The 14,781-nt window shown below is 39.3% G+C and overlaps 1 protein-coding gene and 1 non-coding gene across 6 annotated transcripts in view; both read left to right on the top strand.

Annotated features, from left to right (window-relative positions):
* Window positions 1-14,781, top strand: part of LPAR1 (lysophosphatidic acid receptor 1) — a 168,141-nt gene that overhangs the window by 80,816 nt on the left and 72,544 nt on the right. The gene's annotated exons all lie outside the window — the stretch shown is intronic.
* Window positions 14,648-14,780, top strand: LOC113897948. Its single transcript, XR_003512464.1, has one exon. It is a non-coding gene; the product is annotated as a small nucleolar RNA SNORA71 (small nucleolar RNA).

Genomic DNA, 14,781 nt, shown 5'->3' with positions numbered 1-14,781 from the left:
GTTTAGCATTACCTGAATTACGGTTGGGAGAAGGCAGTGGCACCCCACTCCAGTACTCTTGCCTGGAAAATCCCATGGACGGAGGAGCCTGGTGGGCTGCAGTCCATGGGGTCACTAAGAGTCGGACACAACTGAGCGACTTCACTTTCACTTTTCCCTTTCATGCATTGGAGAAGGAAATGGCAACCCACTCCAGTGTTCTTGCCTGGAGAATCCCAGGGACGGGGGGAGCCTGATGGGCTGCCATCTATGGGGTTGCACAGAGTCGGACACGACTGAAGTGACTTAGCAGCAGCAGCAGCAGCAGAATTATGGTTGATCAGGTTACTGAAGTCACCTGGGAAAACAGGAGGGGAGGGCTGTATTAGAGCCACACAGCCTATATTATAGCTGGAAGTCCAACTCTGTATTGGTGGAGAAAGACAAGACAGGAAGAGTAAGGTGGTGAATGATAGGGAATCTGTGAGATTGTAGTCCTAGTTACCCCAAGATGTATCAGGAATGTACATTTATTCTTATGAGAATGCTTTTTACATGATTTTTTTCCCTGAAAAATATTTTTTAAATTTCATTAAATATTTAAAATATTAGAAGCTGCCTCTTTTGAGCCTCACCTCTTATTGCTTTCCTCTAAGCTAGTCACTCTATGGATGGAGGTTCGTGACATTGTACAGGAGACAGGGAGCAAGACCATCCCCAAGAAAAAGAAATGCAAAAAAGCAAAATGGCTGTCTGCGGAGGTCTTATAAATAGCTGTGAAAAGAAGAGAGGCCAGAAGCAAAGGTGAAAAGGAAAGATATACCCATTTGAATGCAGAGTTGATAAGAAAGCCTTCCTCAGTGATCAGTGCAAAGAAATAGAGGAAAACAATAGAATGGGAAAGACAGAGATCTCTTCAAGAAAATTAGAGATACCAAGGGAACATTTCATGCAAAGATGGGCTCGATAAAGGACAGAAATGGTATGGACCTAACAGAAGCAGACGATATTAAGAAGAGGTGGCAAGAATACACAGAAGAACTGTGCAAAAAAGATCTTCATGACCCAGATAATCACGATGGTGTGATCACTCACCTAGAGCCAGACATCCTGGAATGTGAAGTCAAGTGGGCCTTAGGAAGCATCACTATGAACAAAGCTCGTGGAGGTGATGGAATTCCAGTTGAGCTATTGCAAATCCTGAAAGATGATGCTGTGAAAGTGCTACACTCAATATGTCAGCAAATTTGGAAAATTCAGCAGTGGCCACAGGACTGGAAAAGGTCAGTTTTCATTCCAGTCCCTAAGAAAGGCAATGCCAAAGATGCTCAAAGTGAAAGTGAAAGTGAAGTCGTTCAGTCATGTCTGAATCTTTGCGACCCCATGGATTGTAGCCTACCAGGCTCCTCCATCCATGGGATTCTTCAGGCAAGAGTACTGGAGTGGGTTGCCATTTCCTTCTCCAAGGGATCTTCCCAACCCAGGGATCGAACCTGAGTCTCCTGCATTGGAGGCAGACACTTTAACTTCTGAACCTCTTGCAAAGGAGACCTGGGTTCAATCCCTGAGTCCGGAAGATCAAATGCTCAAAGAATGCTCAAACTACCGCACAATTGCACTCATCTCACACACTAGTAAAAGTAATGCTCAAAATTCTCCAAACCAGGCTTCAACAGTATGTGAACCAAGAACTTCCAGATGTTCAAGCTGGTTTTAGAAAAGGTAGAGGAACCAGAGATCAAATTGCCAACATCCGCTGGATCATCGAAAAGGCAAGAAAGTTCCAGGAAAACATCTATATCTGCTGTATTGACTATGCCAATGCCTTTGACCGTGTGGATCACAATAAACTGTGGAAAATTCTGAAAGACATGGGAATACCAGACCACCTGACCTGCCTTTTAAGAAATCTGTATGCAGGTCAGGAAGCAACAGTTAGAACTGGACATGGAACAACACACTGGTTCCAAATAGGTAAGTACATCAAGGCTGTATATTGTCATCCTGCTTATGTAACTTATATGTGGAATACATCATGAGACACGCTGGACTGGAAGAAGCACAAACTGGAATCAAGGTTGCCGGGAGAAATATCAATAACCTCAGATATGCAGATGCCACCACCCTTATGGCAGAAAGTGAAGAGGAACTAAAAAGCCTCCTGATGAAAGTGAAAGAGGAGAGTGAAAAAGTTGGCTTAAAGCTCAACATTCAGAAAACTAAGATCATGGCATCTGGTCCTATCACTCCATGGGAAATAGATGGGGAAACAGTGGAAACAGTGGCAGACTTTATTTTATGGGCTCCGAAATCACTGCAGATGGTGATTGCAGCCATGAAATTAAAAGACCTTACTCCTTGGAAGGAAAGTTATGACCAACCTAGATAGTATATTGAAAAGCAGAGATTACTTGGCCAACAAAGGACCGTCTAGTCAAGGCTATGGTTTTTCAAATGGTCATGTATGGATATGAGAGTTGGACTGTGAAGAAAGCTGAGCACCAAAGAATTGATGCTTTTGAACTGTGGTGTTGCAGAAGACTCTTGTGAGTCACTTGGACTGCAAGGAGATCCAACCAGTCCATCCTAAAGGAGATAAGCCCTGGGTGTTCATTGGAAGGACTGATGCTGAAGCTGAAACTCCAATACTTTGGCCACCTCATGCGAAGAGTTGACTCATTAGAAAAGACTCTGATGCTGGGAGGGATTGGGGGCAGGAGGAAAAGGGGACAACAGAGTATGAGATGGCTGGATGGCATTAGCGACTTGATGGATGTGAGTTTGAGTGAACTCCGGGAGTTGGTGATGGACAGGGAGGCCTGGCGTGCTGTGATTCCTGGGGTCACAAAGAGTCAGACACTACTGAGAGACTGAACTGAACTATGGCAGAAAGTGAAGAAGAAATAAAGAGCCTCTTGATGCAAGTGAAAGAGGAGAGTGAAAAAGTTGGCTTAAAGCTCAACATTCAGAAAACTAAGATCCTGGCTTCTGATCCCATCACTGCATGGCAAAGAGATGAGGAAACGATGGAAACAGTGACAGACTTTATCTTCTTGGGCTCCAAAATCACTGCAGAATGTGACTGCACCCATGAAATTAAAAGACGCTTACTCCTTGGAAGAAAAGTTATGACCAACCTAAATAGCATATTAAAAATAAAGACATTACAAAGGTCTGTCTATTTAAGGCTATGGTTTTTCCAGTAGTCATGGATGGATATGAGTGTTGGACCATAAAGAAAGCTGAGCACCAAAGAATTGATGCTTTTGAACTGTGGCGTTGGAGAAGACTCTTGAGAGTCCCTTGGACTCTAAGGAGATCCAACCAGTCCATCCTAAAAGAAATCAATCCTGAATATTCATTGCTTTTGAAGCTGAAACTCCAATACTTTGGCCACCTGATGTGAAGAGCTGACTCATTTGAAAAGACTCTGATGCTGGGAAAGATTGAAGGCAGGAGGAGAAGGGGACGACCGAAGATGAGATGGTTGGATGGCATCACCAACTCAGTGACATGAGTTTGACCAACGTCCGGAGTTGGTTATGGTCAGGGAGGCCTGGCGTGCTGCAGTCCATGTGGTTGCCAAGAGTCGGACATGACTGTCGACTGAACTGAACTGAAGAAAATATTTTGTGCTTTAATAAACAAACAAATGAGCCATTATAGATAAAGTTGAGCCTCTTATACTGCTTCCGAAGTCTATTAACCTCCCCCATGGCTCACATGATAAATTCATACTTATCATCTCCTCCCATATATTTGTGATATATACATATGTCAGGGAAATGTTTAAACAATATATAGTATATTTCTGTAATTTTTTTGGACATTTCTAAGAATGGCATAGTGCTTGAATACTTTGCAAGTTGCTTTAGTCATCAGCATACGTAAAGCTATACTTTGTTCATTTTGGCTGCTTTATAGCTTATCTTTCTGGTTATTTCACAATTTGTCCTTTCTCCGTTTGAAATATTTTATGTTACTTCTAATATTTTGATATTAGAAAAGAGGAGCAGTGAAAATTCTTGTATGTCTCTCAGGCACATGTTTGAGGTTTTCTAGCGTTAGAATCATGCAATCATGTGTATGAATATATCTAATTTAAGAGGGTTTTGCCAAACTGTTTTGCAAATCAGTTGTATTAAAATTTTATTCCCAAAATAACTGTATGGCAGTCTTCATCAACTCTTGATAGCTTCAGACTTGTTAAATTTTAACCACCCAATGGAATGATTGGTTAATTGGATTTGACTGCAGTTTTTATTTAATTTTCTCTGATTCCCTGGAAAGTAATTATCTTTTCATGTGATGATTGGCCATTTAGTTTTCCTTTTTTATGAATTGCCTGTCCCCATCTTTGCCTATTTTGCTATGGGATTGTTTGGCTTTTCTATTTTGATTTGTGGACTAAACCTTTATTATGTGCACTGCCAAAATTTTTACTATTCTTTAAATTTTCTTTTCATTGATTAGAAAGTCTTTTGCTGCATGGAAGTTTTGAATTTTGTCAATGTTTTGGTCTTGTTTAGAAAACCCCCCCTAGTTGCAAATTATAAATATATTTTTTTAATTTCCTTTTTTACACGTCTTTACTTAAATTGATTTCTGTGTATGATAGGGAAAAGACAGTTTGTTTTACTTTTATTTTTTCACACAGATGAACAGTTAATGCTGTTTTCCCCATTAGGTAAAGCCATGTCTCTTATATCAAGTTACCATGAAAGTGTGTATTTCTGGTTCTTTTCTACGTCATTGGTTGTTCGCTTTTCTGTGCCAATATCATGTCTTCCTGCTATCACTTTGAAATAAAGCATGGTTTTCCTTAGGGCATCTAGTTCTTTGACTTCCAAGTTATCTTGTGTACTCTGGCTCTTTTGTACTTCTGCAGCAGTATTCAGAGAGTCTGTCAAGCTTCATGAAAAACCCTTTGGGATTTTCATTTTATTGCACTGAATTTATGTATTACTGTTTTGGAAAACTGACATCTTAACATCTTTCTCTGCCCATTAAATGCTATCTCTTAATTATTTAGGTTTCCTTGTAAGCTTTTGAGTATTTAGACTTATTCCTAGAATCAATAAACCTTTTTTTATTATGTGTTGTCCTTGAAATAATAATTAAAATTTTTTTCTGATATTTGTATATAAACACAGTTAATTCATGTGGCTTGATATTTAATTCAGCAAATTTGCTGAACTTTGTTAGTACAGTTTGTTTATAGATCATCTTGTATTTTATATGTAAATAATTAATCATTTGTGATAGAGAGTTAAGCTTTTCTTTTCCAGTTCTTTTTTTTTCTTACTGTTTTGGCTATAATCACTAATACATGCTAAAGGCAACTGGTGATCAAATCAGCTTTGTTTTGTTTCTTAAAAGGGAATATTAATATTTCCATGAAATATGACAAATTTCCATCAAATATGACAAATATTTCCATCAAATATGACATATACCTTTTACCAAGTTAAGGAAGTTTCCTTCTAAGCCTAGATTGGCAAATTATGGTGAAAGTTGTTTAAATTTACCAAACACATATTTGCGTGTCTAATGAGATGATCATTGGCCTTTTTTCTTTCCTTGAATTTGCTCATGTCATGATTTCTATTACCAGATTTTTAAAATGTTAAATCACATTTGCATTCTGGAATAAACTCTGTTTAGTCACATCTCTCTCTTTCCCTATGTAGGTCTAGATATATAAATATAGATAATTATTTTATTTAGGAACTTTTTATTTTTGTTCTCAAATAATACTGGCTGACAATTTATTTCACTCTTAATCTTCCTTTTGTGCTCGTAACATGGGTATGCTGGCATCATACAAAGATAACCAAATAAACTGAGAATGTAATATCAAGTAATTTTAGGTAGGTTTCAAAACAAATGGAAGTAATGCTGAATCACAGGGAGCTGGAGGCATTGGAGTGAGTGCTTACTTAGGGAAGAGGATTACCTGTAGATGTCAAGTATGCATGTTCAAATATTAAAAATAAGCATGGAAGAATAGAAATGGAAATGTAACTGGAACCAATTGAAGTAGAGAAGGGAGAATGCAAAAACTCCATCGGTTCAGTTTTGTCTTTAGTCTGAATTCTTGGATCCAATCCTACTGTGTACTGTTCTGCTGATTCTCACGCATGGTACCCTTCTTGGGTGTTTTTATTCTTTGGGGTGATTAATTCATCAGTGGAGCTGACCAGAGAGAATCCTGTGTGGCTGTATTGATGTCTGGCCCTCTGGAGAGGTCTGATGCTTGCTAGTGCCAGGCACATGGATGTGGGGCGGAGATATCACAAGCTAAAGGGCTGTGGCTTTTGTTAATTTCTCCTTCTGTGGCTTCTCACACTTGGCAACAGGTCTAACTTCAGATCCCATCTGTGTGTGATTTATAGGCTTGGGGTCTTAATTTCTGAAGGGAGTCTTTTAATTTATTTATTTCCCAACCAGGAGCCTAAATGAGACAAACTTACTTGTTTTCCCCAGTGCCCCTGTGTAGATTATGTTTTCTGGTTCATTCTTTTACCGATAGGGAGATCTTCAAGACTCCTAGCTTGGCTCTTGATCTCAGTTCTAAGTCACTGCCTCAGTTAAGGCCAAGGGCTCATCTTCTTTTTCCCAGTAATATTTAATGCCGTGTCTCCATAATGTTGACAGTCTGCTACCAGGGCATCCTGTCACCTCCGTCTGCTGTTCCCTTGGAGCTCAGCAGCACATCTAAAACACTACTTATATTTTTCTCTAGCATGTCTTAGTGTTTGTTTGGTTTTTAGTCTGTTTGTTTTTTTCCATTTCTTCCCCTTGGGCCTGACTCAAAATTCTCTCTGAAAATTCAGCTAATATGATGTCACTCATGCAGCCTGTAACAGGGAATAACAGATACACAAGTGTTTTCATTGATTTACTGTTTGTTTTCCATAGTTTTCTTTTTTATATGTCGGTACATCATATTCGCATACATTGTTACTATATAAGAAGTAGTATTTTATGTACTTTTTCAGATAAACTTTTAAAAAGATCTAGTAATTGCATGTTCTTCAACTACTTGGAATATGACTTTCTAACTTAAACATTTTTGGTTTGCATCAGCATTATTTTGTGGCCTGTTTTCTGATTCTAGTGGTGGATCATTCCTTTTTTTCTTTTTATTGTTTCTCATTTGAGGCTCTAAAAAGTGTGAGAAATATTTTTATTGTAATTAGAGACTTAATGACGTTTATTAAATTCTGTGCTGTCTCTTTTCAATCTTTTTTTGTGGGTAGAAGGGAATGAGGTAGGAAATGTGTGGAAAGTCTGAGTATTTTAGCTTTAAGAACTAGAATTGAATTCCCTGGTAGCTCAGCTGGTAAAGAATCTGCCTGCAATGCAGGAGACCCTGGTTTGATTCCTGGGTCAGGATGATACCTGGAGTAGGGATAGGCTACCCACTCCAGTATTCATGGTTCCCTGGTGGCTCAGACAGTAAGGAATCCACCTGCAATGTGGGAAAACTGGGTTTGATCCCTGGGTTGGGAAGATCCCCTGGAGAAAGAAACGGCTACCCCTTCCAGTATTCTTGCCTGGAGAATCCCATGAACAGAGGAGCCTGGTGGGCTACAGTCCATGCAGTCGCAAAGAGTAGGACACGACAGAGCAACTAACACTTTCACTAGAGATGTCTTATTTTACAAATGAGAAATCGACACTTAGAGATGTTGTGAGACTTACTGTAGACCAGATTAGCTGGTGAGCATCAGAATCAGGAAGAAGTCCTCACCCACTCCATTGTTTTACTTTAGCAGAAGTGGGAACCCAAACTGGCTTGATTTAGGTCTTATTACTGGTCCTTTATTCTGCATAGATTAAAATCTCCTTTTAGTCTGTCAGAGTGCATATTTACATTCTTATCTAAATACTTACTAAATCATATAGACTTAATTACTGGTCTGTGAGCTGGTAAGTCTGCGAGCTAAGCATTCCCTTCACTTGGCTAATGAAGATGTAGCTGTCTTTCAAGAGATTAAAGACCACACTGGATGGAACGGGAGTGGCCCCCCAGCAGGCACCCAGGTGTATCGTTTTGGTACCCCTGGAAGGCATAGCTCAGTGCAGTGCCTTGCCTGTACCTGGCGTTCCAGTAATGTCTGTGAATGTGCCAATGAACAAATGAAGTATGTAATGAAGATGAACACCCTCTGTGCCTCTTTAGAGTTCAGGCTTGGCAGATTTGTTATGACTTCTTTTGAGATCACATGATAAGGTGAGGTAAATTTCTGAGATTTGGAACATCTGTTCTGTAGAGTAGCCAGTGAGGCCTCCTCCCCCAGCCCCATCATCCTATGATGTAATTGGTAGATGTGAAAAGGGCATGAATGTGGACTTCTCTTTTTAGCGTTGAGGGCAGTTTATTTTTGGAATCACTCTGTTTTATTTATGTCTTTGTTTCTTGGGCAGGGTGGAATTCTGTAACTCACTACAGAGAATTTCTAATTATAGTGATTGAGATTTTGGAATAATGGACTTTAAAAAGTATTTGAGTTTTGTTTGATTATATTCTTGTTTTCCCCTAAATTCTTGCAACACATTACTTTTCAAAAGAAGAAAGGGAAATCATTTATAGTTTTATCTGTATAAATTTCACAAATATTTAAATTTCACAAAATTGTCATTCTTCACATAGTTTGTTCCCCCTCCCCCGTATTTTTCTCTGTTTTCTCCAGTAATATGAAAAGTAGTCATCTTATTTTTAGTATGTTAACTACTCAATTTGGTGGTTTTTGAATCATGTTTAAACTTATTTTTGAAAATTATTGTTACAACTTAAATAGTATGCTTTGATTTGTGCCTAAGTAATAAAACAGATATTTACATACTTCTCTTGCCCCATTTTTAAGTCTTATCAATGCAAGGATTTTGGGGGCAGTGCTGTCATTTTTATTATGAAAACACTCATTATGAACCACAATCTTTCTTATGTGCCCACTGTATATACATGTATATTTATTGACATTTTAGTGTTAAATGTTTTCTCTTTTATTACCAATACAATGATTTTAATTCCAGATTATTATTGTTTTTACAATAAATACACATTCAAGTCATTTTTGATGTTTGCTTTGTTTTATAACCATATGAAGAACAGTTACTTAGACTCAGTTATCTTTTGTATATTTTCAATGCTCGCTGCTAGTCTTTTTATTCTATTGTGGTTTTTATTTTTACTTTTTTCATGGCTTACTTGCATTTATATTTTCTTTAGGAAGGAAATGTGTATGTTGATCGTTCTGAGCTCCCACACCTCGGGACTGTTCTTTATTATCCCCTTATGAGAATTTAAGTATAGGTGGTTATAGAATTTTATGTATCTCAAACACTGTCTCCATGTAATGGAGACTTTTTTTCCAAATTGAAGTACAGTTGAAATAATGGAGATTTTGATTGGTTGTATTCTGTCCTTTGAAATTCTACAGCTGAGGTTTGGAAATACTGTATTTTCTCTCTTTCTCTCAGTATTTGTTTGCTTTTTGTTTACTTTTTATATTTTTAGAATTTAGAATTTTAACCCTGAAATTCCAAAATCTAACCTAGCTATATCTGAATTTTAGTTGATTTTAATTAATTCCTTTGTAGTTTATGTAAACTTGCATCAGTAACTTGAGGTCTTTCTTTTTAAGCAGTAACTTTTCATATACGTCAAGCTGTGTTACTTGAGCTTTGTCCTAGTCTTAGCTGGAAGAGTAGTTACGTTAGGAATTTTTTCCTGTATGTGCCTTCTTTCCTTTTATCTTATCTCAGATCTTCTCTGAGCACTGAGTAACTTTCCTAAGTATGTTTTCTGCTTGTCATTTCAGTTTTCTGAAATTTTTATACTTCATTTCAGTGCCTGCATTACTGCTTTTAATTCAGAAATGGCTTTTCATTCCTTTGGTGGCCACACTGATGGAGTTCTGATGATGTTCACTGTGTACTTAATCCCGGAACCAGTGAATATGCTACTTTACATGGCAAAGGGGACTTTTCATATGTGATGAAGTTCCATATTTTGTGTTGGGGAGATTATCCTAGGCTATCTGAGTGGACAAGAATCTTTAAATGTGGAAGATCGAGAAAGAAGTGTCAGTGTTAGAATAATGTCAGTGTGAAAAGGGCTTGACTTGATTGGTCATTATTGGCTTTGAAGCTGGAATGGGGCCAGGAGACAAGGAATGTGGGCCATCTCTCCAAATTGGAAAAGACACGAAAAAATTCTCTAGAGCCTCTGGAAAGGAACACAGTCCTGCCAACACCTTGATTTAGCCCAGTGAGACCCACTTTGGACTTTCTGACCTCCAGGACTATAAGATAATAAATTTGTCTCTTGAAGCTACTAAATTTGTGGCAATTTGTTATGTTAGTAATAGGAAGCTAATATAATTTCTATGGAGTTTTTTCTGGAATATTTATTTTCTGTCTTTACAATGACTTTCTCTATTTTCAGTGCTTGTATCCTAACAAAGCACTTTGAGAATACAAATTAGAAATACAAATCCTGGCATTTAACGCCTTCTCCCTCTGCCCACCACCCCCCACCTTTTTTTTTTTTTTTCATATATCTGCTTCAAGGGGAGGCATTCTGTGTCATATGGCCATCTCCTCTGAGTTGCTTTCTCCCCATTGTGTTTGCTAATTTTTTTCCTGTTTGCTTTATCCTTGTAACCATGACTACCTTAATGGCTTATAGTCCACCCAGGCATAGTTGAATTGGATACTCCCAGAGCTTGATGTGCATTTCTGCTTAAATCCATCAGGTCCTGAAAAAGTAAAGAAGTACTTTCACACTACCTTTCTGAATACCATTGAAGATGCTACCAAAGTCTCTTTTGCTTATTCTCTAGATCTGCTGATTTTTGTAGATGATAGGAGAAAAGATTTAATGCTTCTTTCAATTCAGTTCTATTGTACTAAATCTAGCTAAAATTCCAATTTTTTCCTCTGGCATTATCTTGCTAAGCTGCTTCAGTCATATCCAGTTCTTTACGACCCTATGTATTGTAGCCCTCCAGGCTCTTCTGTTCATGAGATTCTCCAGGCAAGAGTACTGGAGTGGGTTGTCATCTCCTTCTCCACAGGAGTTATTGACCTTTGTTATTTTTAATTCCTGGTATATTTTCTATTGCCTTAATATTTAGCTGGTGATTTTATTAAATATTGAATTCTTATCCAGAATATTCTTGGAATCGAATTTAAAATCTGAAATAGACCTTATGTATAATCTAGTCCAATTTTCTGATTTAACAGATGATAAAACCAAGGTTCAAACAAATCATGTAACTTATGTCATTAAATATGGTATGCTTTTTATGATATCACTACTCAGTTTTTATAAGAGATAAGAGATGGCATAAAACCAGGTCACATGCCATTGCTAAGTAAACACTGGATGCCTTTAGAGGAAATTTGTCAGTTTTATTTATCTTAGTGTACTGTGGCTTAAAAAGACAATTTATACTTTATATTGTAATTATTAATGATACAGTTTTTCTATGTGGGAAAAGCAATGAAGCTGTATATAACACTGCTTGACTTTGTTGGCAGTTGGCATTCAGAAATGTGAATGCTGTGAAATACAACATTTATATTTACATTTTAAAAAATATCCTTTGCAGAAATTCTTGAAATGTAAACATTTTTGAAATTAGCTTTAGTTTATTAAAGCAATCAATATGTATTTAGCATCTAGTATGATAGTTGGATGCTATACAACAATTAACAAGAAAGCTAGACCCTCTGCCCTCATGATATTTAGTCCAGTGTGGGGAGATGTCAATAGATAAGCAGTTATTGTACATTGTGTGTTGTTATAGGTGTAATGCAGGGAACTGTGGAGGAAGCACCTTGCCGAGATGTGGGAAGATCTTGGGAGAACAACTAGAAAGAATAGTATTCAACTGGTACATGAAGAATGAGTATAAGGTGAAACTGGGGGAAAGATTGTTCTAGGCCAGTGGTACTCACAGAGTGGTCCTTAGACTAGCAGCATCAGTATCACTTGGGTCCCATCTCAGCTCTGCTAAATCAGAAATTCTTGGGATGTGGCCATCAAGCTGTGTTTTAAAAGCGCTCTGGATGCTGATGCAGAAAACTTCCGTTCTCAGTGATGCTGAGAACCAGAGGTGAAAGAGATTACAGTACGTTAAACAGGTGAAGCAGAGAGCTTGAAGTCATTAATAACTTGAGTTGAGGCGAGAGGTCTGATAAAATGGTTGAAGAGTTTAGATCTTTAACTTATGTGCTCTTGTAAGCCACTGAAACACTTTCAGCAGAGGAACAGTGTGAGCAATTTTGTCTTTTAGAAAGATCACTAGAGAAGAGATTAGTGCTAGGGAGAAAGAACACCTGGGAAACCGGCACAGTAGTATTGCTGGTGGCTGTGAGGGTGGAATAGTAAACAGGTTGAACAGACACTGCTGCTGCTGCTGCTGCTGCTGCTAAGTTGCTTCAGTCGTGTCCGACTCTGTGCGACCCCATAGATGGCAACCCACCAGGCTCCTCGTCCCTGGGATTCTCCAGGCAAGAGAACAGATACTGGGGAAGAATTTATAGGATGTGGTTACTGATTGAATGATGAGGATGAGAGAAAAAGGAATTTCCCAGGTTTAGCACTCAGGCCACTGGAAAGCTAGAGGTCTCTAGCATAGGGTCGCACAGAGTCAGACACGACTGAAGTGACTTAGCATGCATGCATGCATTGGAGAAGGAAATGGCAACCCACTCCAGTGTTCTTGCCTGGAGAATCCCAGGGACTGCGGAGCCTGGCGGGCTGCCGTCTATGGGGTTGCACAGAGTAGGACACGACTGAAGCGACTTAGCAGCAGCAGCAGCCTTGGCAATAGAGACCACAGGAGGAACAAGCTGGGGAAGATTTTAAGTCTGAGCTTGGTTTTGAACACAGAGAGTATGTGATAGTCAGAGATAATGGTGGACAATTTGATATTTGCTTAAAGCACAGGAAAGAAATAGGGGTTAAATGTATAGGTATGGGAATATTTGGGCTCCTCAGGTGGGTGAGGGGTAAAGAATCAGCCTGCCAATCCAGGAGATGCAGGAAATGTTGGTTTGATCCCTGGGTCAGGATATCCCCTGGAGAAGGAAATGGCAGCCCATTCCAGTATTCCTGCCTGAAAACGCCATGGATAGAGGAGCCTGGCAGGCTCCAGTCCTTGGCGTCACAAAGAGTTGGACACGACTGAATGACTGGGTGTGGGAATATTTGAGATATATAACATAACTGAAATCTTGGAGGACATTTTTGAAAAATTAGTACAAGTGTGTTAAAGGAGAATGTAGGGTAGAAATAGTAACATTGCACAGAGGATTGGGAGTCTTGGAAATGACTGTGGAGGACCAGCCCAAGAAAGAGATCAGCGCCCAGGAGAATATGATGTCACGAGAGTCAAAGAAAGAGGATTTTATTAAAAAGAGGCTTCCAGTCATGTGTCTAATGCTCTGAGGGGTTAGTGTGGTGAGGACTGAAAAGTTTCCACTGGACCAGCCACCAGATTGGTGTGACTTTGGGAAGTTATGTGAAACTCAAGGATTGGCTAGAGTGGTTTTCATGGAGGGGTAGGAGGAGAAGACATATGACAGGTAATTGAGAAACCAGTGTGTGTCCAGTGAGACACAGAAGAGAGCAATTGGCCATGAAGGGGAAGGAATCATCAAACCTGGAAGTGAACATGAAGTTATTGTAAGGCTTTCTTTCTGTCTTTGGTAGAGATTAAACTAGCTTGATTATAGATAGGAAAGATTCATGGGAGAGAAGAATGAGTGAGGGGGAGAACTGAAGATCTGAAGAAGAGAAAGGAAGCAGTTTGTAGAACAAGGTTCTGGAAATAGTAGGGATGGATGGGATTCAGAACACTTGGAGACAAAGGGTATGCCTTTTCCATTGTAACAGAAGGAGAAGGAAGGAGAGATTCTTGAGTAGTAATTTTAAAGGTAAGAGTTCCAGTAAGTTTCCCCTTTTGGCAACTGCTGAGGAGAGATGGAAGGTGGGACTCAAAAGAGAATAATAGATAAGTTTAAAATAGTTACTGTGAAGAAGACACAGAATAATAATTAGGGAGAAAATCAGATTTCTTATGGCATTAAAGTCTCAACTGAGGCTGATTCTTTACCACCTGAGCCACAAGGGAAGCCCAAGAATACTGGAGTGGGTAGCCTATCCATTCTGCAGCGGATCTTCCCAACCCAGGAACTGAACCGGGGTCTCTTGCATTGCAGGTGGATTCTTTACCAACTAAGCTATCTGGGAAGCCCGCCAGGCGTTTCAGATTTCCTCTAACATTTCTCAGAAGCTTTGGCATAAGTATGGAGTAGTGTCAGTTGCTCAGTCATGTCTGACTCTTTGCAACCCCATGGACCACCAGGAGTCCACCAGGCTCCTCTGTCCATGGGATTCTCCAGGCAAGAATACTGGAGTGGGTTGCCATGTCCTTCTCCAGGGGATCTTCCCGACCCAGGAATTGAACCCGCATCTCTTGTTTCCTGCAATGTCAGGTGGGTTCTTTACCATTACAGGAACCAGTTGTATTCATCCAAGACTGATGTTATTCTAAGAAATGGTTACAGAAGTACAGTGGAGCAAGTCGATTAAAAGATAAAGGTCTTGCTTCCTAATTTGAAATTGTAAAATTCAAGAAGGTCTGCCCCCTGCATTCGAAAGTGACCGTGGGCTGCCTGTGCCCTGGTCATTGATAGTGCAGGGAGAGGAATCGCCGAAAGCCTTTCCCTGTGTTTGGAGGGTCCATCCTGTCCCTTGCAAACCCTGGCGCTTTCACACAT

Source organism: Bos indicus x Bos taurus, chromosome 8, assembly GCF_003369695.1.
Source record: "Bos indicus x Bos taurus breed Angus x Brahman F1 hybrid chromosome 8, Bos_hybrid_MaternalHap_v2.0, whole genome shotgun sequence".
In the NCBI taxonomy this organism is placed as follows: Eukaryota; Metazoa; Chordata; class Mammalia; order Artiodactyla; family Bovidae; genus Bos; species Bos indicus x Bos taurus.
Note: the sequence above shows the minus strand (reverse complement) of the source record. Positions and strands in the feature narration are given on the sequence as shown.